Below are 24,236 nucleotides of genomic sequence, written 5' to 3'. Positions count from 1 at the left end.
CTTGGAGCAAGTATCAATCTAATACCTGCATCCACTATCAGAAAGCTTGGGTTGACTGAAGAAGTCAAACCAACCCGGATATGTCTCCAACTTGCTGATGGCTCCATTAAATATCCATCAGGCATAATTGAGGACATGATTGTCAAGGTTGGGCCATTCGCCTTTCCTACTGACTTTGTAGTGCTGGAAATGGAGGAGCACAAGAGTGCAACTCTCATCCTAGGAAGACCTTTCCTAGCAACTGGACGAACTCTTATTGATGTACAAAAGGGGGAAGTAACCTTGAGAGTCAATGAGGATGAGTTCAAGTTGAATGCTGTCAAAGCTATGCAGCACCCAAACACATCAGATGACTGCATGAGCGCTGACATTATTGACTCTTTGGTAGAAGAGATCAATATGACTGAAAGTCTAGAATCAGAGCTAGAGGACATCTTCAAGGATGTTCAGCCTGATCAGGAGGAACCAGAGGAAACAAAAGAATTTTTGAAAATTCCTCAGGAAGAGGATAAGCCTCCCAAACCTGAGCTCAAACCACTACCACCATCCCTGAAGTATACATTTCTGGGAGAGGGTGACACTTTTCCAATGATCATAAGCTCTGCTTTAAATCCACAGGAAGAGGAAGCACTGATTCAAGTGCTAAGGACACACAAGATAGCTCTTGGGTGGTCCATAAGTGATCTTAAGGGCATTAGCCCAGCAAGATGCATGCACAAGATCCTATTGGAGGATAATGCCAAACCAGTGGTTCAACCACAAAGGCGGCTAAATCCAGCCATGAAGGAGGTGGTGCAGAAAGAGGTCACTAAATTACTAGAGGCTGGGATTATTTATCCCATTTCTGATAGCCCCTGGGTGAGTCCTGTCCAAGTTATCCCCAAGAAGGGAGGCATGACAGTGGTTCATAATGAAAAGAATGAACTGGTTCCTACAAGAACAGTTACATGGTGGCGTATGTGTATTGACTACAGAAGGCTCAATACAGCCACCAGAAAGGATCATTTTTCTTTACCATTCATAGACCAAATGCTAGAAAGACTAGCTGGTCATGATTATTACTGCTTTTTGGATGGCTATTCAGGTTACAACCAAATTACAGTAGATCCTCAGGACCAAGAGAAAACAACATTCACCTGCCCTTCTGGCATGTTTGCCTACAGAAGAATGCCTTTTGGTCTGTGTAATGCACCTGCAACTTTTCAGAGATGCATGCTATCCATCTTCTCTAATATGGTGGAGAAGTTCCTGGAAGTCTTCATGGATGACTTCTCAGTATATGGAGACTCATTCAGCTCCTGTCTTAACCATCTAGCACTTGTCCTGAAAAGGTGCCAAGAGACTAACCTGGTCTTAAACTGGGAGAAATGTCACTTTATGGTGACTGAAGGAATTGTCCTTGGGCACAAAATTTCAAGCAAGGGAATAGAGGTGGATAAAGCAAAGGTAGAGGTAATTGAAAAATTACCACCACCTGCCAATGTTAAGGCAATCAGAAGCTTTATGGGGCATGCAGGATTCTACAAAAGGTTTATAAAGGATTTTTCAAAAATTACAAAACTTCTGAGCAACCTGCTAGCTGTTGACACACCATTTGTGTTTGACACTCAGTGTCTGCAGGCGTTTGAGACCCTGAAAGCCAAGCTGGTCACAGCACCAGTCATCTCTGCACCAGACTGGACATTGCCATTCGAACTAATGTGTGATGCCAGTGACCATGCCATTGGTACAGTGTTGGGACAGAGGCAGAACAAGCTTCTGCACGTCATTTATTATGCTAGCCGTGTTTTAAATGACACACAGAAGAATTACACAACCACAGAAAAAGAGTTACTTGCAGTGGTCTATGCCATTGACAAGTTTAGATCCTATTTAGTAGGATCAAAAGTGATCGTGTACACTGACCTTGCTGCTCTTGAGTACTTACTCACAAAGCAGGATTCAAAACCCAGGCTCATAAGATGGGTATTGCTTCTGCAAGAGTTTGATATAGAAATAAGAGACAGAAAAGGGACAGAGAATTAAGTGGCTGATCATCTGTCCCAAATAGAACCAGTAGCTGGGGCGTCCCTCCCTTCTACTGAGATCTCTGAGACCTTTCTGGATGAGCAACTCTTTGCCATTCAGGAAGCTCCATGGTTTGCAGACATTGCAAATTATAAAGCTGTGAGGTTCATACCCCAAGAGTACAGCAGGGTGCAGAAAAAAAAATTAATTTCAGATGCCAAGTACTACTTATGGGATGAGCCATATCTCTTTAAGAGATGTGCAGATGGAATGATCCGCAGATGTGTACCTAGAGAGGAAGCACAAAGGATCTTGTGGCTTTGCCATGGATCACAGTATGGGGGACATTTCGGAAGTGAGTGAACAGCCACTAAGGTCCTCCAATGCGGCTTCTACTGGCCTACTTTCTACAGGGACGCCCGAGAGTTTGTGCGTAACTGTGACAATTGCCAAAGAGCTGGTAACTTGCCTCATGGATACGCCATGCCTCAACAAGGGATCCTAGAGATTGAATTGTTTGATGTATGGGGTATTGACTTCATGGGTCCATTCCCACCATCATACTCAAACACTTACATTCTGGTGGCAGTGGACTATGTATCTAAATGGGTAGAAGCAATTGCTACACCCACTAATGATACTAAGACCGTGCTGAAATTCCTCCAGAAACACATCTTCAGCAGGTTTGGTGTTCCCAGAGTACTCATCAGTGATGGGGGCACTCATTTCTGCAATAAACAGCTGTACTCTGCTATGGTCCGATATGGAATTAGCCACAAAGTAGCAACTCCATATCATCCACAGACAAATTGGCAAGCTGAAGTCTCTAACAGAGAGCTAAAAAGAATCCTGGAACGGACTGTAATTGCCCATAGAAAGGATTGGGCAAAGAGCTTGGATGATGCTCTGTGGGCATACAGAACAGCATTCAAGACTCCTATAGGAACCTCTCCATACCAGCTTGTGTATGGCAAGGCCTGTCATCTGCCCGTGGAACTGGAACATAAAGCCTACTGGGCAACCAGATTCCTAAACCTGGATGCTAAGCTAGCTGGCGAAAAAAGATTACTCCAGCTAAATAAGCTAGATGAATTTAGACTCAGTGCCTTTGAAAATGCAAAAATTCATAAGGAAAAGGCAAAGAAGTGGCATGACAAGAAGTTGTCATCCAGAGTCTTTGAGCCAGGACAAAAAGTTCTGCTCTTCAACTCTAGGCTCAGACTATTCCCAGAAAAACTTAAATCCCGGGGGAGGGGTCCGTATGTGATTATAGGAGTGTCACCATATGGATATGTTGAGCTTTAGGATATTGATTCTGACAAAAAGTTCATTGTTAATGGACAGAGGATCAAACATTATCTTGAAAGCAATTTTGAGCAAGAATGCTCAAAACTGAGGCTTGAATGAATCTCAGTAAAGGTCCAGCTAAAGACAGTAAAGAAGCGCTTGCTGGGAGGCAACCTAGTCATTAGCAGGTTATCTGTTTTGTTTAATAAAAGTTTGATACATATTCTCAAAGGGTGACCATCAAAATTGAAGGAATTCACAGAGTTACAGAAGGATTCAGTGCAAAAAGCAGAGAAAAGGAGCTTGCTGGCGAAAAAAACGCCAGTAAGGGGTACTCTGGGCGTTAAACGCCAGAATGGGCACCATTCTGGGCGTTTAACGCCAGGTGTGCAGCATCCTGGGCGTTTAGCAAAACACCCAGTGATAAAGGGGTTTCTGGCGTTTAACGCCATCCAGGGTACCTGGTTGGGCGTTAAACGCCCAAATTGGCCAACATTTGGGCGTTAAACGCAAGAATGGATACCATTTTGGGCGTTTAACGTCAGATAGGTGGGGGACAGAGATTTTGCTTTTCACTTCAAATTTTTTCAAACTTTCCTGTTTTGATCCATAATTTTCTACATAAACACACTTCAAACTTTCATCATTTACCTTCAAATTTTCAAAAATTAAATTCATTCTTCAAATCTCTTTCAAATCTTTTCCAAATCTTCTTCAAAAACTCAAAATACCTCTCAAATTGTTTCCATATCTTCTCAAATCTCCTTCCAAATTTTCGAATTCTCTCCCCTTCCCTTATAAATACACGTTTGGCCATTCCCCTTTCCCCACCATTCGAATTTGCTCTCCTCCTCTCTCTCCTCTTTCCTTTCTTTTTTTTTGCTTGAGGACAAGCAAACCTCTAAGTTTGGTGTGTTTCTCCGTGATCACTAAGCTAAGGCTCATCAAGATCATGGCTCCCAAAGGAAAACAAACCAATTCAAGAGGCAATAAAGAGAATGCTCCAAAGGACCTTTGGAGTCAAGAGAGGTTCTTAACCAAAGAACATGCAGACCATTACCACAAAATAATGGGTCTAAGGTCAATGATCCCGGAAGTTAAATTTGATCTGAAAGAAGATGAATATCCGGAGATCCAATAGCAAATTCGAAACAGAGGATGGAAAGTTCTAACCAATGCTAAGACAAAGGTTGGAAGAAACATGGTTCAGGAATTCTACTCAAATCTGTAGCTGGCAGATAAGCAGAGAATGACTAGAATCGCTTTTCATACCTACAGAACCATGGTCAGAGGGAGAATTATTTACTTCCATCTGGACAAAATAAGAGAGGTCTTCAAATTACCTCAACTATAAGATGATCCTGAATCCTTTAATAGGAGAATGGTGAGAGTAGATAAGGGGTTGGATCAAGTTCTAGAGGACATATGCCTCCCTGGAACCAAGTGGATAACCAATTCAAAAGGTGTCCCAAACCAACTCAAGAGGGGAGATCTCAAACCAGTTGCAAGAGGCTGGTTGGACTTCATATAGCATTCTATCTTACCCACTAGTAACCATTCTGAGGTTACTATCAAGAGAGCAGTAATGATTCATTGCATCATGCTGGAAAAAGAAGTGGAGATTCATCATCTGATTGCTTGTGAGATTTACACAATTGCAAACAAGAACTCCACTGAAGCCAAACTGGCTTACCCAAGCTTAATCTCTTTGCTATGTAAAGATGCTGGGGTGAGGATGGGAGTAGATGAATTCATCCCAATTGAGCACCCGATCACCAAGAGGTCAATGGAAGGACAAATGCAAGATAACTCTATCAAAAGGAGGGCGCAGGAGTTCCTCCCTGAACTTCCTGAAATTGACTACTGGACTCGCCTAGAAGCATCTGTTGCCAAGCTGTAAGAAACTATGGAACAAATTAAGGAAGAACAGTAGAATCAAAACTGCATGCTCTGCAAATTGCTGAAGGAACAAGAGAAGCAGGGGCGTGAGCTACAGGAGCTGAAGCGCCAAAAGCTCTCCCTTGAAGGGTCAAATACCCCACAAGTTGAGAGAGTATCCACTTCTCAAGATCAAGGTTGTTGAGTCCTAACTCTATGATAATCTCTACCATTAGGAGTCTATTTTAGAGTCATTTAAAATTCTATTTTCTATTACTATTAGTCTTATCTTATATCTATTTTTGAGTCTTGTTCTTAATTCATGATTAATAAAATTTAAGGTTCATGTCTTAAAGCTTTGAATGTCCTATGAATCCATCACCTCTCTTAAATGAAAAATGCTTTAATCACAAAAGAACAAGAAGTACAGGATTTCGAATTCATCTTTGAAACAAGTTGAATTAGTTTGATGTGGTGACAATACTTTTTGTTTTCTGAATGAATGCTTGAACAGTGCATATGTCTTTTGAATTTGTTTTTTTAAGAATGTTAAAATTGTTGGCTCTTGAAAGAATGATGGAGAAGGAGAAATGTTATTGAGGATCTGAAAAATCATCAAATTGATTCTTGAAGCAAGAAAAAGCAGTGAATTCAAAAAAAAAAAGAAAAAGAAAAATATATAAAGTTGTGATCCAAGAGTGTGCTTAAGAACCCTGGACACCTCTGATTGGGGACTCTAGCAAAGCTGAGTCACAATCTGAAAAGGTTCACCCAGTCATGTGTCTGTGGCATGTATGTATCCGGTGGTAATACTGGAAGACAGAGTGCTTTGGGCCACAGCCAAGACTCATAAAGTAGCTATGTTCAAGAATCATCATACTTAACTAGGAGAATCAATAACACTATCTGAGTTCTGAGTTCCTATAGATGCCAATCATTCTAAACTTCAAAAGATAAAGTGAGATGCAAAAACTGTTCAGAAGCAAAAAGCTACTAGTCCCGCTCATCTAATTGGAGCTAAGTTTCTTTGATATTTTGGAGTCTATAGTATATTCTCTTCTTTTTATTCTATTTTGATTTTCAGTTTCTTGGGGACAAGCAATAATTTAAGTTTGGTGTTGTGATGAGCGGATAATTTATACGCTTTTTGGCATTGTTTTTAGTATGTTTTTAGTATATTTTGGTTAGTTTTTATTACATTTTTATTAGTTTTTAGTTAAAATTCACTTTTCTGGGCTTTACTATGAGTTTGTGTGTTTTTCTGTGATTTCAGGTATTTTCTGGCTGAAATTGAGGGATCTGAGCAAAAATTTGATTTAGAGGCTGAAAAGGACTGCAGATGCTGTTGGATTCTGACCTCCCTGCACTCGAAGTGAATTTTCTGGAGCTACAGAAGCCCAATTGGCGCGCTCTCAAATGCGTTGGAAAGTAGACATCCTGGGCTTTCCAGAAATGTATAATAGTCTATACTTTGCCCGAGATTTGATGGCCCAAACTGGTGTTGCAAATCAGCTTCAGAATTCCCGGCGTTTAACGCCGGAACTGGCACAAAAATTAGAGTTAAACGCCCAAACTGGCACAAAAGCTGGCGTTTAACTCCAGAAAAAGTCTCTACACATGAAAGCTTCAATGCTCAGTCCAAGCACACACCAAGTGGACCCCGGAAGTGGATTTTTACGTCATTTACTCATTTCTGTATACCCTAGGTTACTAGTTCACTATTAATATGACCTGTTAATATTGTATCTATACCTGATGACACTTTACACGTTTCTCATTGTATCTTCTATGGCATGAGTCTCTAAACCCCATGGTTGGGGGTGAGGAGCTCTGCTGTGTCTTGATTTATTAATGCAATTACTACTGTTTTTCATTCAATCATGCTTGCTTCCATTCTAAGATATCACTTGTTCCTAAATCTGATGAATGTGATGATCCGTGACACTCATCATCTTTCTCAACTATGAACGTGTGCCTGACAACCACCTCCGTTCTACCTTAGATTGAGTAGATATCTCTTGGATTTCCTAATCAGAATCTTCGTGGTATAAGCTAGAATTGATGGCGGCATTCAAGAGAATCCGAAAGGTCTAAACCTTGTCTGTGGTATTCTGAGTAGGATTCAAGGATTGAATGACTGTGACGAGCTTCAAACTCCTGAGGGCTGGGCGTTAGTGACAGACGCAAAAGAATCACTGGATTCTATTCCAACCCGATTGAGAATCGACAGATGATTAGCCGTGCTGTGACAGAGCGCGTTGAACATTTTCACTGAGAGGATGGGAGGTAGCCATTGACAATGGTGAAACCCTACATACAGCTTGCCATGGAAGGAGCCTTGCGTGCTTGAAGAAGAAGACAGTAGGAAAGCAGAGATTCAGAAGATAGAGCATCTCCAAAACCTCAACCTGTTCTCTATTACTGCAAAACAAGTACTTATTTCATGTTCTTTTACTTTTCACAATTAAACCTGATAATTATTGATATCCTGACTAAGAGTTACAAGATAACCATAGCTTGCTTCAAGCCGACAATCTCTGTGGGATCGACCCTTACTCACGTAAGGTATTACTTGGATGACCCAGTGCACTTGCTGGTTAGTTGCGCGGGATTGCAAAAGTGTGATTGCAATTTCGTGCACCAATAGCCTTGTTAAGTGATCAAATGGTAAGTATAGAGGGACAAATTACTGAGAGCAGATTGAAAAAGTGATACCAGAGAGTGAAATTGCAGCAACCCAGGACACCACCATGGAAGTTGAACGCCCAAGAGGGGACAGAATGGAAGTTGAACACCCAGGAAGGGGCAAGTGGACGTTGAACGCCCAGAGAGGGGGCAATAGACATCAAGTCAAAAGACATTCCCCCCAGGCACCCTGACAACCCCTTTCCAGTCACTCTGGACACTCATCTCCGAGTTACACAAAGGTGAATCTAAGAAAACAGGGTAAGACCCTCATCATGATGAAGGAGGCTGAGCCTAAGATGGTACAACTGTTGAGGAACTAAATGAAGAAAAGGCTCAAGAAGAGGCTGGAAGCACACTTTTACATGCCCTTCTTGTGGGAAGAGAGCCTGAAGTGTCACATCCTCAGGAAGAGCGAAAGGAGACCAAGAATGAGCAGCAGTCTCAGTTCTTGAAAATCTTTAAGAAGCTACACATCAATATTCCTTTCACTGAGGTACTAGAGAAGATGCCTCCCTATACGACCTTCATAAAAAGCGTATCTTTTGAGAAGAAGGCCTTGAGGGGAGATGAAGCTGTGATCTTGACCAAGGAGTATAGTGCACTAGTCTAGAGAAATCCACCAAAGAAGATGCCTGATCCTAGAAGCTTTATGATTCCCTGTACTATAGGGACTATCACTTTTTAGAAGGCACTCTGTGCCCTTGTTTCAAGCATCAATTTGATGCGTCTGTCAGTAATGAGAAAGCTGGGGATCTAAGAAGCACAGCCAACAAGGATCACCCTACAATTGGCTGACAAGTCTTTGAGGCAAGCACATGGGCTTGTGGAGAACGTACTGGTAAAGGTTGGAGAGATCTTCCTCCCTGCAGACTTTGTGCTTTTTGACATGGGAAAGGATGCAAATGACTCTATCATTCTAGGAAGACCATTCTTAGCCACTAGGAGAGCCCTGATAGCTATTGAGAGAGGCGAAAGGGCACTGAGGTTACATGAGGACCACAAGGTTTTCAAAGTTTATAAACCTATGCCACCCCCTGACAAAGCAAGTACTTGCATACAGAATTCAGCGTTCAAGCCTCCTCCCTTGGATGGAACCAAGTTAATTCCCCCAAACACCAAACTTAGGTGTTGGATGTGCACCATCAACCAAGGAGGAAGGTCCCAAGAGGAAGATGCCTAGGGGCTGGAGAAACAAAAAGATTCCTACTGAAGGCTTCTCACCCGGGATGAGGGTAGTATTCACTGCGAGCCCAATCCTGCCTCATACAGTAAACAAGATCCTGTCTCTTGAGCATATTGAGTTGATCCATGAGAGCACAAGAAGGAAGCTCCCAATAAGGGGTGAAAATTTAAGCCTATATGACTATCTTCCTCCTTGAAGGAGCTAACTTTCAAGCTACTGACGGTAAAGAATTGCTTGTTAGGAGGAAATCCAACCATAAGTATCCTATAGTATTTTCTTCTTTTTTATTATCTTCTTGTTATTTTAGTTTGATTTCATATTATTTTATTTTCTATTGTTTTTCATAGTTCTCTTAGTTTTTCTAACATTTGTGATCATGTGTATCCATTAGAACAGAAATAGAAACGAGTTGGAAAGAAACAGAATGTCCTGGAGGGTGCCCCTTACTGGCGTTCAACACCAGAAGGAAGAAGAGAGTATGGGTGTTCAATGCCCATAAGGGAAACAGTCCTGGCGTTTAAACGCCAACAGGGAACTAAGTTTTCTTTGCTTGGGGACAAGCACACTTTTTAAGTTTGGTGTTACAGAGCAAGCTCTGGGTTCATATTATCATCAACAGCTACCATAACTGAGGTGGTTAAGTTTCATAATCCCTTCCTTTATCTTATTTTCTGTTTCTATTCTAGATTTTGCATGATCACTATTAGGATTTTCTTTGCTTTCTAGTCTAGTAGTTCAATTTTGAAAATTTTATGGTTAGAAGATGTCTCATGCATTACTCATTAAAGCTTAAAAAGAAAATTTTTGAAAAAAAAGTAGTAAACTACATAAGATCTTGAGTAATATCATAAGTTATTCTAGTTACTTTGATGTGGTGGTCCTACCTTTATTTTTTTGAGTGTATGAATTAACTGTGCATAATTGATATTGAAGTAGAGCATATTGGTTCTTGAAAGAATAGTGAATTTGGAAAAGTATTATTGATTCTCTGTAAAATAAAACAGATTGATTCTTGAAGCAAAAGAAACAGAAAAAAGAAAAAAAAACAAAAACAAAAAAAAAAGAAAATTCAAAAGAGCAAGGATCCAAGGCTTTGAGTATCAATGGTTAGGAGGGTCAAAATTGGTCTAAAAAGCTCAAATGAGTTGCTATCCCTAACTATATGCTTATGGTGTGAAGGTGTCAAGTAAAAAGCTTGATACTGAGCATTTAAAGTCATGATTCAATGCAAAAGAGTACGCTTAAGAAATCTGAGCACCACTATTTGGGAATTTAAGCAAAGCTAAATTCGAATCCAAAGAGCTCCCCCAGTTAAGTGCTTGTGGCGTTTATGTATCTGGTGGTAATACTTGAAAACAAAACGCTTAGAGTCACGACTAGGCTCAAAGGTGCAAAGCACCAAAAAGAAGCTGTGGTCAAGAATCAAGAAAAACTAAAAGAAGAGAATCAATAATATCATCCGGATTCTAGTTCCAAAGGATGTCAATATCTCTGAACTTCATAGGAGACTGATATGCCAAAGTTATTCAGAAATAAAGTGTTAATAGCCCCATTTAGTAATTGAAATTGAGCTCAACTGACAACTCTAAAACCTAATGTATTTTTCTCTTCTAATCAGTCCTATCTTGTTTTTGGATGCTTGAGGACAAGCAACAGTTTGAGTTTGGTATTGTGATAAGTGGATATCTTATACCCCTTTTCATAGCATTTTCTTAGTGTTTTTAGTAGATTTTATTAAGTTTTGGTATGTTTTAGTGAAAAAATCACCTTTTAGATGCTACTTTGAGTTTTTATGTTTTTTTTAATGATTTTAGGGGATTTTTGAGTGAATTGGCAAGATTTGCAAAGTGTTGTTCAGAGATGAAGAAATGATATCAGATGTTGTCAAATCCTGACCTCTGTGCATTCTAACAGTCATATCTTGAGCTACAATGATCCAATTAATGCGGTATCAACGGTGTTGGAACGCTAACTTCCAAAGCTTTCCAGAAATATATGATAGTTTATACTTCTCTTCTAGAATTATGCCCAAAAGTGGCGTTGAACCTCCACATCTGGTGTTCATCGCCCAAGAAGGACCAAGCCCAGCGTTGAACGCCCAAGACTGGCGTTTAACGCTAGCCAGGGATAAGAAGACAGCGAGTTCACCCCCTTAACTAGCGTTCAACGTCCATTCTCCAAGTTGAATGCCAGGCTTGGATGAAGCGCATGACCAAAGTGGGCCCAAAGTGGATTTTAGCACTCCTTAGGTTAGTTTCTCTTATCCTTGTACCTTTTAATTTTAAATTAACATCTTTTAGGGTTAGCATCTCTTATTTAAAGAGGAGATTACTTAGGTTTATGTATCACTTACTATCAGACACATCTAAGTTTTCTCTGTAAATTATGAGCAACTAAACCTCCTAGGTTAAGGTTGGGAGCTCTATTTATCTCTATGGATTAATATCATTACTATTCTATTTTAATATATATTTGATTCAGTTCTAAGGTTTGTTTTCATTCTTCATTCAAATAAGACTGGATATGACCTTTTTTCTACATGAGCTCTTGTGATACTGGGAAAAGGTCACTTGAGCTACAAGCTTGAAAATATTCCTCCTAAACCAACAAGTTATCTGGGCTAATTAGGATATGTGACATATACATTAGTTATGGGTAATTGAAGTTTCTGTGGTGCTAAACTAGTTTTCTGAACTTCACCCTCTGATTCGAAAGATCTGACCTTATCTGTGGCATTTTGAGTAGGATCGGAGGAGATTACTTCGCTGAGAGGATAGGATTTAATCACTTACAGTTTGTCATAGAATGAATCATTTACTTTTAATTTGGTTGGTTAGAAATTTTAATTCAGAAGAATAAATATCTCCAAAGCCTTAACTATTTTCTCATTATTATTTCTACACTAAGTCTTATTAATGCTTTCTTTATCATTCTGTTTTATGTGCCTACAACTACAACTACTCTTTTTCTATTTTGCCTGATTATAAAGTACAGGATAACCATTGCTTGCTCAATCTAACAATCCTCATGGGATCGATCCTCACTCACCTGAGGTATTACTTGGATGACCCGATACACTTGCCGGTGAAGTTGTGCGAGTTCAATTTTGCGCACCAGTTGTTCATCATCTGAAGATTGAGGGTCATCCTCTGGGGTATTATCAGTGAAGTGATGCTATTGTCGTTAGAGATGAGGTGGTATTAGAGTTTTAGATTGATTAGATTAGAGTAGAGGGGCAATTTAGAGATTTTTGATAGATTTTAGGATTTGGGTAGTCTTCTATATAAAACTTTATCTTTTATTGTTACAAGTTAGTTTTAGTTCTTTTATGGTCAATTTTGATAATTTACTCTATTTTTCTTCTTAGAAGTGATTTTCGGATAAGTGCTTTCTAGTCACAATACCAAAAAAAAAAAAATAGCTGTCACGATGGAAAAATGGCTACTATGAATAAATAGTTTGAAAAAAGTGACATTTTTGTAATAAGTTTTAGAAATGGTTAGAACCCAAGAGAGGAGACTAAGGAAATAATAATAGTGTATAGAATTGTAACGTCAAACAAATTCAAGGTACCAACATATATATAGGGATTACCATCATAAATACTAGCTAACTACTAACCCCTAACTCCCAACTAACAACTACTCAAGTATACTTTAATATTAGAGGATGAAGAAAGGGAGTTCATTAATTTTGGAAAAAAATATTTCATCCTAATTTTAATGAAAAAATATCATGTGACACATTTTGTTTGTTAAATTAGTAATATATAATAGATTTCAATTTCAATTATAATGAGATAATACCATGTGATATATTTTTGGTTGTCAAATTAGTAATTACTAATAATATAAGAGAGATAGAGTAAGTAAAAAAAGTCCTAAAAAAGAACAAGGAGAGACCTCCTTAATTTTGGAGAGAAAGACTTCAATTCAATTGTAATAAAAGAGTACTACATGTCACATTTTAATTATAAAGTTAGTAATATATAATAAATACGGTCTTATTTTTTGAACCTCTGTTTTATACTATCAAAGTAAAATAGATATTTGGTTATGTATTTTAATAGTACAAATAACATTTTACACATGCTATTTAAGTATTCATTAAAAAGTTAATTTGATGATAATATTAAGAAAATTTATGTTGCATTATATAAAATTAAAATTATTTTTTTGAAAAAAAATTAAACACTAGGAAATAAAAAAGTATTAATTGTTGATTTTCATATTGCATGTTATAGAGATTATTGAAATCTGATCTCATTAGGTAACAATATCACAATAGAGAGAAAAGAGGGAACTTTCTATTACTGAAACAAACCACCATGTACTCTGCTATATTCCCATGTATTCAATATATATAGCTACCTTATAGATCAAGAATGTAGCAAGATCAATTAACTAACAAATCTTGAGCAAAACACCAAATAACTACACAGACTACTACCTAATTCTGTCTGAACTAACTAATTGAGTGTTATCCTTATCACCCCCCTCAAATTGATAGTCAGTTTGCACCTAAACTTGACAAAAGAGGCTGCAGATAGGAGCTTGGTTAAGACATTCGCAACTTGATCATTTTTTGGAATATGAACAACATGCAGCTGCTTCTACTTAATCAAGTCTCGAAAAAATTGGATATCAATTTGGAAATGCTTAGTCTTTCCATGAAGAACTGGATTTGCAGTTAGAAGAACCATACTGAGATTATCACAGAACACTGTAGGAGTCGTAGCTAGGCCAATTCGTAGCTCAGCCAGCAGATTTGTGAACTAAACAATCTCAACTCCACAGTAAGCTAAACTCATGAATTCTGCTTCAGTAGAGGATCTGCTGATTGTACTTTGTTTTCTACAAGTCCATGTCAGAATATTAGTTCCCAAAAATACACAAAAGCCAGACATCAATCTCCAATCCTTAAGATCTGAAGCCTAATTAGCATAAGAAGACCATAGAGCCTGAAGTCCTAACATTTATGGAAAACCAGGACCTAGTCCTTTGTTCACTGCAAGTACTGAAATATTCGCTTTACTACTTTCTAATGAGCTAGTTTAGGAGCATGCATAAATTGGCTTACTTTTTAAACAGCAAACATAAATCAGGTATAGTAATAGTTGCATAGTGAAGAGATCCAACTAGAGATCTGTACAGTTTGGGATCCTCAAAATCCTCAGAGCCCTTGCTTGTGAGCTGCAAAGAGGACAACATGGGGTTGGTATAGGACTAGCACGCTACATACCTATTTTTGAAAGAAGATCAGTAATGTATTTAGATTGAGACAGATATAACATATCAGCAGTCCTCACTACTTCGATGCCCAAGAAATAGTTTAAATTTCCTAAATCTTTCAACGAAAATATTTTGTGTAATTTCTTAATCATATAATCAATTTCAATAGCATCATTTCCAATGTTAATAAAATTATCAACATAACAAAGGATATAAATAACAGAATTAAAGGTGGTATGAATAAATAATGACATATCAGACTTTGAATTGTAGAAACCAAAAGTTTGTAAAGTAGTACTTAATTTTAAAAACCACTCCCTTGGAGCTTGTTTTAGACCATAAAGGGATTTATTAATGTTACAAACCTTTGTCGCAGCATCCATTTCAAATCCCAAGGGCTGTGTCATGTAGATTTCTTGATGCAATTCTCTGTTGAGAAATATATTGTTGAAATCAAATTGTTGAACTACCCAATCTCTAGACAAAGCAACACTAAGAACTAACCTGACAGTGACTGGCCTACTGGTGTACGAAATTGTGATCTTCAATGGTGCCAACAACTTGGTACACACAATTGTAATCTCAACTCTTTTTCACAACTTCACACAACTAACTAGCAAGTGCACTGGGTCATCCAAGTAATAAACCTTACGTGAGTAAGGGTCGATCCCACGGAGATTGTCGGCTTGAAGCAAGCTATGGTCATCTTGTAAATATTAGTCAGGTGGATTTAATGGTTATGGATTTTTAATAATTAAAAGATAAATAAACATAAAATAAAGATAGAGATACTTATGTAATTCATTGGTGTGAATTTCAGATAAGCGTATGGAGATGCGTTGTTCCTTCTGAATCTCTACTTTCTTACAGCCTTCATTCAATCCTTCATACTCCTTTCTATAGCAAGCTGTATGTTGGGTGTCACCGTTGTAAATGGCTACTTCCCGTCCTCTCAGTAAAAATGGTCCTCTACGGTTTCTGTACGGCTAATCAACTGTCGGATTGCTCGTCTCGGATGAAAAATACCATGCACAGATATGGTATGGCTAATCAGCTGTTGGTTCTCGATCGTATAGGAATAGGATTTACTATCCTTTTGCGTCTGTCACCATGCCCTACAGTCGTGAGTTTGAAGCTCGTTATAGTCATCCCTTCCCAGATCCTACTCGGAATATCACAGACAAGGTTTAGACTTTCCGGATCTCAGGAATGCTGCCAATGGATTCTAGCCTATACCACGGAGGTTCCAATCTCAAATTTAGATGCCCATTGTTAGAGGGGAGTCGATGTGAATCGTTGATTAGAAACCCAAGAGATATACCTTCAAGCTTGTTTTCATGTAGAACGGAAGTGGTTGTCAATCACGCGTTCATAAGTGAGAATGGTGATGAGAGTCACATAATCATCATATTCATCATGTTCTTGTGTGCGAATGAATATCTTAGAATAAGAATAAGCATGAATTGAATAGAAAATAGTAGTACTTTGCATTAATACTCGAGGAACAGCAGAGCTCCACACCTTAATTTATGGTGTGTAGAAACTCCACCGTTGAAAATACATAAATGAAAATAGGGTAGGCATGGCCGAATGGCTAGCCTCCCAAAACGTGAACAATGGTTCAAAGATATTCAAAAAACTCTTAGTACAATAGTAAAAAGTTCTATTTGTACTAACTAGTTACTAGGGTTACAGAAATAAGTAAATGATGCAGAAATCCACTTCCGGGCCCACTTGGTGTGTGCTTGGGCTGAGCATTAAAGCTTTCATGTGTAGAGACTTTTCTTAGAGTTAAACGCCACTTTGTAACTTGTTTCTGGCGTTTGACTCTGGCTTGCAACTTGTTTCTGGCGTTTAACGCCAGAATAGAGCAGAAAGCTGGCGTTGAAGGCCAGTTTGCGTCGTCTAAACTCAGACAAAGTATGGACTATTATATATTGCTGGAAAGCCCTGGATGTCTAATTTCCAACGCAATTAAGAGCGCGCCATTTGGATTTCTGTAGCTCCAAAAAGTCCATTTCGAGTGCAGGGAGGTCAGAATCCAACAGCATTAGCAGTCCTTTTTCAGCCTTTAAATCAGATTTTTGCTCAGGTCCTGCAATTTCAGCCAGAAAATACCCGAAATCTTAGAAAAACACAAAAACTCATAGCAAAGTCCAAAAATGTGAATTTTGCTTAAAAACTAATAAAAATATACAAATAACTAATTAAATCATACTAAAAACTATCTAAAAATAATGCCAAAAAGCGTATAAATTATCCGCTCATCACAACACCAAACTTAAATTGTTGCTTATCCCCAAGCAACTGAAAACAAAATAGGATAAAAAGAAGAAAACATACAATGAACCTCACAATATAAATGAAACTTAGTCCCAATTAGATGAGCGGGGCTAGTAGCTTTTAGCTTCTGAACAGTTTTGGCATCTTACTTTATCCTTTGAAATTCAGAATGATTAGCATCTATAGGAACTCAGAATTTTGGATAGTTTTATTGATTCTCCTAGTTCAGTATGTTGATTCTTGAACACAGCTACTTTATGAGTCTTAGTCGTGGCCCTAAGCACTTTGTTTTCCAGTATTACCACCGAATACATAAATGCCACAGACACATAACTGGGTGAACCTTTTCAGATTGTGACTCAGCTTTGCTAAAGTCCCCAGTTAGAGGTGTCCAGAGTTCTTAAGCACAATCTTTTTGCTTTGGATTACGACTTTAACCACTCAGTCTAAAGCTTTCCAGTTGGACCTTCATGACACAAGCACATGGTTAGGGACAGCTTGATTTAGCCGCTTAGGCCTGGATTTTATTTCCGTGGGCACTCCTATCCACTAATGCTCAAAGCCTTGGATCCTTTTTATCCTTGCCTTTTGGTTTTAAGGGCTATTGGCTTTTTCTGCTTGGTTTTCTTTTTCTTTCTTTTTCTCTTTTTTTTCGCTACTTTTTTTTTCACTTCTTTTTCTTGCTTCAAGAATCAATTTCATGATTTTTCAGATTATCAATAACATTTCTCTTTGTTCATCATTCTTTCAAGAGCCAAAAATTTTAACATTCATAAATTTCACTATAAAAAATATGCAATGTTCAAGCATTCATTCAGAAAACAAAAAGTATTGCCACCACATCAAAACAATTAAACTAATTTTAAGATAAAATTTGAAATCCAAGTACTTCTTGTTCTTTTGTAATTGGGCACATTTTTCATTTAAGAGAGGTGAAGGATTCATGGAATTATTCATAGCTTTAAGACATAGACACTAGACACTAATGATCATGTAATAAAGACACAAACATGGATAACACATAAAGCATCAAATTCGAAAAATAGAAAAATAAGAACAAGGAAATTAAAGAACGGGTCCACCTTAGTGATGGTGGCTAGTTCTTCCTCTTGAAGATCCAATGGAACGCCTAAGCTCCTCTATGTCTCTTCCTTGCCTTTGTTGCTCCTCCTTTATAACTCTTTGATCTTCTCTAATCTCATGGAGAATGATGGAGTGCTCTTGGTGCTCCACCCTTAGTTGGTCCATGTTGTAACTCAAGCCTTCCAAAGAGGTGTTGAGTTACTCCCAGTAGTTGTGTGGAGGAAATTATATCCCTTGAGGCATCTTAGGGATTTCATGAGGAATTTTTTCATGCTCTTGTTGAGGTCCATGAGTGGGCTCTCTTGTTTGCTCCATCCTTTTCTTAGTGATGGGCTTGTCCTCTTCAATGAGGATGTCTCCTTCTATGTCAATCCCAGCCAAATTGCATAGGTGACAAATGAGATGAGGAAAGGCTAACCTTGCCAAGGTGGATGACTTGTCAGCCACCTTGTAGAGTTCTAGAGGTTTGATCTCATGAACTTCCACTTCCTCCCTAATCATGATACTATGGATCATGATGGCCCGATCTACAGTCACTTCAGATCGGTTGCTAGTAGGAATGATGGAGCGTTGGATGAATTCCAACCATCCTCTAGCCACAGGCTTAAGGTCCGGTCTTCCTAATTGAACCGGATTGCTTCTTGAGTCTCTTTTCCATTGAGCTCCTTCCACACATATGTCCATGAGGACTTGGTCCAACCTTTAATCAAAGTTGACCCTTCTAGTGTAGGGTGTGCGGTTTCTTGCATCATTGGTAAGTGGAACGCCAACCTTACATTTTTCGGACTGAAATCTAAGTATTTCCCCCGAACCATTGTAAGCCAATTCTTTGGATTTGGGTTCATACTTTGATCATGGTTCCTAGTGATCCATGCATTGGCATAGAACTCTTGAACCATTAAGATTCTGACTTGTTGAATGGGGTTGGTGAGAACTTCCCAACCTCTTCTTCGGATCTCATGTTGGATCTCCGGATACTCATTTTTTCTGAGCATGAAAGGGACCTCAGGGATCACCTTCTTCTTGGCCACAACTTCATGGAAGTGGTCTTGATGGACCTTTGAGATAAATCTCTCCATCTCCCATGACTCGGAGGTGGAAGCTTTTGCCTTCCCTTTCCTCTTTCTAGAGGTTTCTCCGTCCTTAGGTGCCATAAATGGATATGGAAAAACAAAAAGCAATGCTTTTACCACACCAAACTTAAAAGGTTTGCTCTTCCCCGAGCAAAAGAAGAAAGAAAGAAGGGAGGGAAGAAGAAAATAGAGGAGATGGAGGGAGATAGTGGTTTGGCTAAGGGGGTAAGGAGAGTGTTTGTGATGTGTTAAAATGAAGGAGTGAAGAGGAGTATTTATAGGGGAAGAGAAGGAGGGTCTCTGAATGGAATTGGGTGGGTTTGGGAGGTAAAAGTGTTTGAATTTGAAAGTGAGGTAGGTGGGGTTTTTGGGGAAGAGGGATAGAGGTGATTGGTGAAGAGAATATAGGAAATAGAATAGGATTTAATAGGTGAGTGGTGTTTTGGGTAGAGTGTTATAGAGATGTGTGAGGGGGAGAGAGAGAGAGAGGTGGGGTAGGTGGGGATCCTGTGGGGTCCACAGATCCTGAGGGGTCAAGGATTTCTCATCTCTGCTCTTTTTAGGCGTGCAAAATGCCCTTATTGTGCAATCCTGGCGTTTAATGCCAGACTGCTACTTGTTTCTGGCGTTAAACGCCATCTTTTATTCCTTTCCTGGCGTTAAACGCCAAGCTGCTACCTGTTTCTAGCGTTTAACGCCAGCTTGTTGCTTCTTTCTGGCGTTTAACACACAGAATGGTGCCAGACTGGGCGTTAAACGCCTATTCTGCTACCCTTACTAGCGTTTAAACGCCAATAAGTTTTTCCTCTAGGGTGTGCTTGTTTTTCATGATATTTTTTATTTTTCTTTAATTTTGCAGTAATTCTTGTGACTCCACATGATCATCAACCTAAAAAAAAAAGAAAATAACATAGATAAATAAAATTGTGTTGCCTCCTAATAAGTGCTTCTTTAATGTCAATAGCTTGACAGTGAGCTCTCATGGAGCTTCACAGATGTTCAGAGCATTGTTGGGACCTCCCAAAACTAAACTTAGAGTTTGAATGTGGGGGTTCAACACCAAACTTAGAGTTTGGTTGTGGCCTCCCAACACCAAACTTAGAGTTTGACTGTGGCGACTTTGTTTGACTCTGTATTGAGAGAAGCTTTTCTTGCTTCCTCTCCATGGTTATAGAGGGAGATCCTTGAGTTTTAAACACAAGGTAGTCCTCATTCAATTGAAGGATCAACTCTCCTCTATCCACATCAATCACAGCTTTTGCTGTGGCTAGGAAGGGTCTTCCAAGGATGATGGATTCATCCTCATCCTTCCCAGTATCTAGGATTATGAAATCAGCAGGGATGTAAAGGTCTTTGACCTTTACTAACACGTTCTCTACCTGTCCATAAGCCTTTTTCATGGATCTGCCATCTCTAATGAGAATTTGGCAGCCTGTACCTCAAAGATTCCTAGTTTCTCCATTACAGAGAGTGGCATTAAGTTTATGCCTGACCCCAGGTCACACAGAGCCTTCTCAAAGGTCATGGTGCCTATGGTACAGAGAATTAAGAATTTACCAGGATCCTATTTCTTTTGAGGTAATGTTTGCCTAACCAATTCATTCAGTTTATTGGTGAGCAAGGGGGGTTTACCCTCCCAAGTCTCATTACCAAATAACTTTGCATTCAGCTTCATGATTGCTCCAAGGTACTTAGCAACTTGCTCTTCAGTAATATCTTCATCCTCTTCAGAGGAAGAATAGTCATCAGAGCTCATGAATGGCAGAAGTAGGTTCAATGGAATCTCTATGGTCTCTAGATAAGCCTCAGATTCCTTAGGTTCCTCAATTAGGAACTCCTTTTTGTCCAGAAGACGTCCCATGAGGTCTTCCTCACTGGGATTCACGTCCTTCTCCTCCTCTCTAGGTTCAGCCACATCAAGTAAGGTTATGGCCTTGCACTCTCTTTTTGGATTCTCTTCTATATTGCTTGGGAGAGTACTAGAATGGGTTTCAGCGACTCTTTTACTCAACTGGCTCACTTGTGCCTCCAAATTTCTAATGGAGGACCGTGTTTCATTCATGAAACTTAGAATGGCCTTAGATAGATCAGAGACTATGTTTGCTAAGCTAGAGGGACTCTGCTCAGAATTATTTGTCTGTTGTTGAGAAGATGATAGAAAAGACTTACTATTACTAAACCTATTTCTTCCACCATTATTAAAGCCTTGTTGAGGCTTTTGTTGATCTTTCCATGAGAAATTTGGATGATTTCTCCATGATGGATTATAGGTATTTCCATAGGCTTCACCCATGTAATTCACCTCTGCCATTGTAGGGTTCTCAGGATCATAAGAAGATGCTTCTTTAGTATTGTTGGATGCATTTTGCAAAACATTCAGGCTTTGAGAAATCATATTGACTTGCTGAGTCAACATTTTGTTCTGAGCCAATATGGCATTCAGAGCATCAATTTCAAGAACTCCCTTCCTCTGAGGCATCCCATTATTCACTGGATTCCTTTCAAAGGTATACATGAACTGGTTATTTGCAACCATTTCAATGAGTTCTTGAGCTTCTACAGGCATTTTCTTTAGGTGAATAGATTCACCTGTAGAATGGTCCAATGACATATTAGACAATTCAGACATACCATCATAGAATATATCCAGGATGGTCCTTTCTGAAAGCATGTCAGAAGGACACTTTTTGGTCAGTTGCTTGTATCTTTCCCAAGCTTCATAGAGGGATTCACCTTCTTTCTGCCTGAAGGTTTGAACATCTACTCTAAGCTTGCTCAGCTTTTGAGGAGGAAAGAACTTGGCTAAGATAGCCGTGACCAGCTTATCCCAAGAGTTAAGGCTATCTTTAGGTTGAGAGTCCAACCATATTCTAGCTCTGTCTCTTACAGCAAAAGGGAAAAGCATAAGCTTATAGACTTCGGGATCAATCCTATTGGTCTTAACAGTATCACAGATATGCAAGAATTCAGTTAAGAACTGAAAAGGATCCTCTGATGGAAGTCTATGAAACTTGCAATTCTGTTGCATCAGAGAAACTAATTGAGGCTTTAGCTCAAAATTATTTGCTCCAATGGCAGGGATTGAGATGCTTCTTCCATGGAAGTTGGAATTAGGTGCAGTAAAGTCACCAAGCATCTTCTTTGCATTGTTGTTGGGTTTGGCCATGTCTCCTTCTTTTTCAAGATTCTATGTAAGGTTTTCTCTGGATTGTTGTGCTTTAGCTTCTCTTAGCTTCTTCTTTAGAGTCCTTTCAGGTTCAGGATCTGCTTCAACAAGAATGTCCTTGTCCTTGCTCTTGCTCATATGAAAAAGAAGAGAACAGAAAAGAAGAGGAATCCTCTATGTCACAGTATAGGGATTCCTTTATATGAGTAGAAAAAGAGAAGAATAGAAGAAGGAGAAGAGAAAAATTCGAACACAGAGAGGAAGAGAGGGTTCAAATTTTAATATGAAGAGAAGTGTTAGTAAATGAATAAATAAATAGAAAGAGATAAGAGAGAAGAAAATTCAAATTTTAATTAAGAGAAAAGAAAAATATTTTTGTTTTTATTTTAATTATTAGTTAAAATTCAGAAATTAAGAGAAGAGGTAAAATAAAATTAAATTTTAAAACAATTAGTTAATTAAAAAGAATTTTGAAAAAGATGAAGGTGATTTTCGAAAATTAGAGAGAGAAAAGTAGTTAGGTAGTTTTAAAAAAGATAAGAAATAGTGAAACAAATAAAAAGTCAATTAATTAGTTGAAAAAGATTTGAAAATCAATTTTGAAAAGATAAGAAGTTAGAAAATATTTTGAAATTGATTTTGAAAAAGATATGATTTGAAAAAGACATGTTTGAAAAGATATGATTGAAAAGATGTGATTAGAATTTATTTTTGAAAAAAGATTTGATTTTTAAAATCAGAATTAATGACTTGACTCACAAGAAATCAAAAGATATGATTCTAAAATTTAAAGTTTGAATCTTTCTTAACAAGAAAGTAACAAACTTGAAATTTTTGAATCAAAACATTAATTGCTAGTATTAATTTCGAAAATAAAAGATAAAATTAAGAAAAATATTTTTGAAAATTAATTTTAAAGAATTTTCGAAAATAATAAAAAGAAAAAGAAAAGATTTGATTTTGAAAAAGATTTTGAAAATATAAGATTTTTAAAATTGAAATCTTGACTTGACTAACAAGAAACAACTTATTTTAAAAATTTTTTACTAAGTCAACCCAAAGATTTCGAAATTTATGAGTAAAATAAGGAAAAGATATATTTTTATTTTTGAATTTTTAATGAGGAAAGAGAAAAATCACAAAAAGATTCAACACATAAAAATTTTAGATCAAAACAAATGATGCATGCAAAAATACTATGAATGCCAAGATGAACACCAAGAACACTTTGAAGATCATGATGAACATCAAGAACTTATTTTTGAAAAATTTTCAAGAAAAGAAAAACATACAAGACACCAAACTTAGAAATTTTTAATGCTTAGACACTAAGGATTCAAGAATGCATATGGGAAACAAGAAAAGACACGAAACAAGAAAATATGAAGATCAAATAAAAAAACTTGTCAAGAACAACTTGAAGATCATGAAGAATGCAATGCATGAATTTTTCAAAAAATGCACAAATTTTAAAAACATGCAATTGACACCAAACTTAAAATTTGACACTAGACTCAAACAAGAAACACAAAAATATTTTTGATTTTTATGATTTTAAATTTTTTTTAGATTTTTCGAAAATTATTTTTAGAAAAATGAAAAAAAGAAAAATTTTGAAAGATTTTTGAAAACTTTTTGAAAATAAAATAAAGGTTAAAACAAGAAGAAAATTGCCAAATCTGAGCAACATGATGAACCGTCAGTTGTCCAAACTCGAACAATCCCGGGCAACGGCGCCAAAAACTTTGTGCACGAAATTGTGATCTTCAATGGCGCCAACAACTTGGTACGCACAATTGTAATCTCGACTTTTTTTCATAACTTCGCACAACTAACCAGCAAGTGCATTGGGTCGTCCAAGTAATAAACCTTACGTGAGTAAGGGTCAATCCAACGGAGATTGTCGGCTTGAAGCAAGCTATGGTCATCTGGTAAATCTCAGTCAAGCGGATTTAAATGGTTATGGAGTTTTAATAATTAAAAGATAAATAAACATAAAATAAAGATAGAGATACTTATGTAATTCATTGGTGTGAATTTCAGATAAGCGTATGGAGATGCGTTGTTCCTTCTGAATCTCTGCTTTCCTACCGCCCTCATCCAATCCTTCATACTCCTTTCTATGGCAAGATGTACGTTGGGTGTCACCGTTGTCAATGGCTACTTCCCGTCTTCTCAGTGAAAATGGTCCTCTACGGTTTCTGTACGGCTAATCAACTGTCGGATTACACATCTCGGATGAAAAATACCATGCATAGATATCGTATGGCTAATTAGCTGTTGGTTCTCGATCGTGTAGGAATAGGATTTACTATCCTTTTGCATTTGTCACCACGCCCTACAGTCACGAGTTTGAA

The 24,236-nt window shown here is 38.0% G+C and overlaps 1 non-coding gene across 1 annotated transcript; it reads left to right on the top strand.

The window, feature by feature from the left end:
- The first annotated feature begins 21,378 nt into the window (after positions 1-21,378).
- LOC130953437 (small nucleolar RNA R71) lies at positions 21,379-21,486 on the top strand. Its single transcript, XR_009075608.1, has one exon. It is a non-coding gene; the product is annotated as a small nucleolar RNA R71 (small nucleolar RNA).
- The last annotated feature ends 2,750 nt before the right edge of the window (positions 21,487-24,236 follow it).

This window comes from Arachis stenosperma, chromosome 9 (genome assembly GCF_014773155.1).
Source record: "Arachis stenosperma cultivar V10309 chromosome 9, arast.V10309.gnm1.PFL2, whole genome shotgun sequence".
NCBI classification, from domain to species: Eukaryota; Viridiplantae; Streptophyta; class Magnoliopsida; order Fabales; family Fabaceae; genus Arachis; species Arachis stenosperma.
This window is presented reverse-complemented; position numbering and strand designations above follow the sequence as displayed.